Here is a 5,828-nt window from a genome sequence, read left to right on the forward strand (position 1 = left end):
GCCTTGAATTGGGTCATTTGGTGCCGGCTCCGATTTCGCTCGGCCCACAGAAACCACATGATAAGGTAAGGCATGGCATGGCTAAGGTGCTTCTTGTTATCTTGTCGGGTTCTTCGAGACCAGGCCTCCAGGCATTCCGGTATAGTGTCATTGATCCGGATTGCGGGCGAGGGTCCTTCAAACCAGCCATCAAATTCTCTCCACACTCTGGCTGCCCCGGAACCTTGAATGAAAAGGTGTTGGAGAGACTCAATGCTTGGCCTGTATGGGCAACATTGGCATTTAGATGCCATCTCGATTTTCCTCCATTGAAGCTTTGTGTCGACCGGGATACGATTAGAAAGCAGCCTCCAAACAAAAATGGAGATTGATTTGGTGAGGCTAGCCTTCCATATGTAATCCAGGCCCTGGATCCGGATGGTCTCCCATGTCGTGACAAGGGAGAAGTCCCCAAGTCGAAATAGATTCCATCTTGGGATGTCCGGTTCTCCGTATACATTTGGGGTGCCGAGAATTTGCTGGATTACTTGTTGCGGGAGACCGACTTGGACATGGAGGATTCGGAGTTTGGGTTCATCCCATTTTCCACCCCGTATGTAGTCTCCAACCATTTCCTTCGCGCATCGTCTATCATCAAGAGCTAGATCCCTCAGGGTACAATTGCCAAGCCATATGTCGTCCCAAAAGTAGATCTTGCCATGGCCCACCACCCACCGAATATGCGGCTGCGCTTGTGCCTGAACTTTTATGAGCTGTTTCCAAGTTGGGCTTCTTCTTCCCGAAGCCCTAGCCACGAGCGGTGAGGCCGTGCTACAGTACTTGGCCATCATATAGACCGCCCAAAGAGAGTTTTGCTCTCTAAACCGCCACCATAATTTGACATTGAAGGCTCGGAGGACCTCCTTTGACTTACGGATGCCAAGGTCTCCCTCGGCGGTAGGCAGGAAGATTTTATCCCTTGGTGAACCGAATCTTGACTTGATCCAACAGCTCCCACCCTCGGAACAACTCCAGGATCCACGCAGCATTACAGCGACAAGCATTGTCCTCATCCCGAAAAACACATCCCCGGAGACATGGGGTGACTACAGACCCATCAGCCTTTGTACCGTAATCAACAAGGTGATCACAAAGATTCTCATGAAGAGACTAACACCTCTCCTCCTGGAGGTGATCTCACCGAACCTGAGTGGCTTTGTGAAAGGCCGGCTATTGAATGATAATGTCCTCCTTGCACAGGAAATGTTCCATGAGCTTGCGGAGGTCTCGGGTCAGATGATCAATATCACCAAGAGCAATTACTACATTGCCGAGGAGCACAATGATTGGGCGGATTTAATCCAAACCGAAGGTGGCTTTTCCCGAGGTACATTTCCCTTTCTATACTTGGGGGTTCCTATTTATCGAGGTGTTAAACGCACGGACATGTTCATGTTCCTCCGAGAGAAGATTGCTCGAAGGATCTCAGGATGGGCGCACCGCCAGGCATGCACAAGGGTCGTAAACAGCCGGTTCCGGGCCCGAACCGGCGGTTCAAGGGTCGAGAAATTGCCGAACCTGAACCGGCCCGCCTAGCTCCCGGCGGTTCCGGTTCCGGTTCAAAAAACCGGCGGGTTACGCGACGGTTCAAAACCGCCGGTTTTCGGCTTGAACCGCCGGTTCCGGGCCGGTTCGGCGGTTCGATGAATTTTTATTTTTTTTTAATTTTTTTTTTTGCATTTTTCAACTTTTCAATTTTAATCAAATTAAATTACACTTTTCAAGTTTGTTTTTGTATGCAATGTGAGTAAATAAAATTGAAAAAAATACGGCTAAAGTTGCAATTTTATTGAAATTGCATGTTTACAAATTACACGTTACAAGTTACAACAATTACAAATTGAAAACATATGGCGGTCTTGAAGTCTTAAACAAAATTTAAATACAAATGAGACTACTAGTGAAGAACTAATTACAAATGACAAGAAATGACGTTGTAGTTCTTAAACGTATAAGTGTATTATATATATACTCTTAACCGGCGAAGAAGATCTTTCTACATAACTAAATTAAGGACACATTTAGCAATTCAACTTTAAATGTTGAGTTTCGTCTAACAATCAACAATTATAGTAGAATTGTCAAAAGTTTCCCTCATTTAGCCGTATAGAGAAATATACTTCATCGACTAGAGTATATACAAATACAATTATGTAATTGTATTTGCATATTTTTAAAGTAGGAATTAATGGGAAAAAAAAGAAATAAAAGAAAAAGGACTTGAGCTCAACTTAAATTAAAAAATTTAAGTTGAGGTGCCTACGTATCCCAATTGCTCATTTGCATTAGGGAATCAAAGTCCACGTAGTTCTCTTACCTTACTTACCTATTTGGCTTGGCCGGCGGCGGTTGACGGTTGGCCTAATCTTCATCCCCGGTGAATTCATCTTGTGATCCCTCTTGACATGAGAATTGTGATTCATCTAGGGAATCAAAGTCCACGTAGTGTTTGATAAAAATGTTCGATTTCAAAGCTTTTGCCGTGTTAGTGGGTGCAGGGGGAGGCATCTCCTCATTTCCGCCGGTGCTAGAAGGAATACGAGAATGCGATCTATCCTCGTTGTTGTCCGAGTCCGACGATATAGTAACGTCGAACTCCTCATCTTGTTGGGAACGACCTTCCCTACCCCCACCTTGTTGCATTTCAGCAAGTAGCATGGCGGTCCTATGATCTTCTTCCATCTACAAATATTATGTACGTAGAAGTTAAAAGTATGAACGCAAAAAAAAATTAATGAAATTTTGTGCATGTGAATTGGAAAACAAATTTTTCATTACTTACTTGCATGCGTTCGGCTGCCAATCGGGAAACCTCTTCCATAACATCTCGACGACTAGGGCTATTCCCTTGCCCTGATCACCACGTCCCGATCCACCACGAGAAGAAGACATATTGAATATATTGATAAATGAAAAGTAATATTGACTTGGAATGAAATATGTATAAAGTATAAAAGAAGTGGTAAATTATGAGCACAACAAATATAGTAGTGAGCAGAAAGTGTAGAATTAAACTTGCGCAATTAGAGAGAATGAGGAGAGAATAGAGAAATGGAGATTGAGAATGAAATCCTTGTTAACACCAGAATGGGGTAAGGAAATATGAAGGAGAAGTGGGGTATTTATAGGAGTAAAATTGGAAGAAATAAAAAAAAAATTCAAATTTCAAATTTTCAAATTTTCGGCCGAACCGTCGGTTTACCGCCTGAACCGGCGGTTCAACCACAAAACCGGCGGTTTTTCCACAAAACCGGCGGGTTGGTCCACGGTTTTCCGACACAAACCGCCGGTTTCTGACCTCACCTAGCCCCTACGCCTGAAAAGCTTCCGGAACCGGTGGAAACCGGTCGGAACTGCCGGTTCAAACCGGCGGTTTTCGTCCAAAACCGGCGGTTTTCGCCCAAAACCGGTGAACCGCCAGTTCATACCAATCCCTACTTTGAACCCCTACGAACCCCTACGAACCGTATGCCGTTCGACCCGCCGAACCGGCGGTTCGAACCGCCGAACCGCCGGTTTAGGTTCAATATATTGTCGAACCTGAACCGGCCCTTCCGACCCTGCGACCCTTCTGCCGGTTCGACCCGCTGGTTCCGGGCCCGGTTCAGGTTCATGAACCGGCGGTTCCGAACCGCCGGTTAACCGCCGGGCCGGGTCGGTTTGTGCATGCCTACCGCCACCTCTCTTTCGGAGGAAGGTTAACGCTCATCAAGAGTACACTTGAAGCGGTGCCCCTACATATCTTCCAAGCAATTGGACCTACGGTAGGGGCACTCAAACAATTGGACCAGCAATTGGCCCGATTATTCTGGGGGTCAACTAATGATAAAAGGAAGACACATTGGATTGGTTGGGACCATATCTGCCTCCCCCCGGCCGAAGGTGGCCTAGGCATCCGGAAGACCAAAGAAGTGCTGCGCGCTTTTAATGTCAAGTTGTGGTGGTGGTTCCGTGAGCAAAACTCCTTGTGGGCTAAGTATATGATGGCTAAATACTGTAATAATGGCTTCCCACTATCTTGCAAACCCTCCGGGAGAAACAACCCAACTTGGAAAAGACTGCTGAAAGTTCAAGCCCAAGCCCAACCATTCATTCGATGGATCGTGGGACATGGGAGGATCTTTTTTTTGGGATGATAACTGGCTCAACGACTCACCCCTTCGAGAACAGTGTATTGATGATAAGGGTAACCCCAAGACCCTGGTCTCGGATTTCATTAGGGATGGGTCTTTTTTTTAACACCGTAGCGGTGGAGGGTTCGTGAGTCCCTCATCCCTATATATCAAATCAAAAGATGGTTACAATCAGGGAGATACAAGAGGACCAATCTATCAAAGCCTAGGTAACAAAATACATTTACAAACTACACTAGGACGAATACACCATAAGAGTAGGGAGGGGACATGCCGAAAAATGGCTCAACACCTTTGTACTCTACAGTATCCAATGAGATCAGGATTAGCTGGTCCATCCACGATCTTGTATCACTCTCGATCATCATCCCAGAGCTGTAGATTGGGGATTCCCAACGCGTCCATACTCGCGATGGCCTTAAGCATTCTTGGGCAAGTTTGTGTTGACATACGTTGGAAGGAGGCTTGCTCGAGTCCCATCTTAGCAAGAAATTCAGCCGCTTTGTTTCCTTCCCTATGGATGAAAGTAATCCGGGGATTGTGTTGTCTTTTGAGGATGGCTAGGCGCACCATGGCCTGGCGGGCATGAGCCGGTCCCCAATCCGTGCCAGTCAGGAGCTTGGTCGCGTGTTCTGCATCCGATTCAACCCACATTGGCCTTTCGAACTCCTTGGCCAAGACGATGCCATGGTGTATAGCTAAAAGTTTGGCTTCCAGAGCCGAGTGTGCTTCGAGGGGGGTCGCGAAGGCTGCTAGGATGATACCTCTCCCATCTCTAACCAATCCCCCCCTCCTGCCTTGTCAGTTGCCTCCGAGTAAGTGCCGTATGTGTTGATTTTTATCCATGGTGCGTCCAGGGGCTACCATTTGATAGGCATGACAAGCGGTCTCGGATGACTTGGCTCGGGATATTCATCTTAGGTGTCACGCCTCTCCAATGTTTAGGATTGATAACTCCACTTGTCATGCCGTTCCGGAGGAACATTTGAACTTGCCACACCATGTTGAACGGCTTGAATTGCACCTGGTCGTGTCGACTTCTATTACGCTCCGCCCAAATGAACCAAAAGATGAGGTAGGGTATGGTTCGACCAAGATGCCTCTTGTTATTTTGTTGAGTACTCCTGGACCATACCTCAAGTCTTTCGGGGATGGTGTCGTTGATGCGGAGAGGTGGGGAAGTTCCCTCGAACCATCCGTCAAACTCCCTCCATATGTTGGTGGCTCCTCCCCCTTGGATGAAAAGGTGCTGAAGGGATTCTATGTTAGGTGCACTAGGGCAGCATTGGCATTTGGATGCCATCTTAATCTTGCGCCATTGGAGCTTTGTATCGACCGGAATAAGATTCGATAGCAGCCGCCAATTGCAGATTGCAATTGTGTTGGTGAGTCTGGCTTTCCAAATGTCATCTAGCCCCGGGATGATCGGCCTGTGTGTTCGAATTGTATCCCACGTCGTAGTCAGCGAGAAATTACCACTCCGAGAGAGGGTCCATCTCGGGACATCCAACTCCCCCTCCAAGATAGGCGTTTCCAGGATCTTGCTAATGGTCTGTTGAGGGATTCCGGCTTGGTACTGGAGCAATTGGAGTTTAGGTTCATCCCATTTCCCTTCCCGAATGAAATTTGAAACCAAGGTAAGCGGGGCGCCCCTCT

This window comes from Salvia splendens, chromosome 13 (assembly GCF_004379255.2).
Source record: "Salvia splendens isolate huo1 chromosome 13, SspV2, whole genome shotgun sequence".
Taxonomy (NCBI): Eukaryota; Viridiplantae; Streptophyta; class Magnoliopsida; order Lamiales; family Lamiaceae; genus Salvia; species Salvia splendens.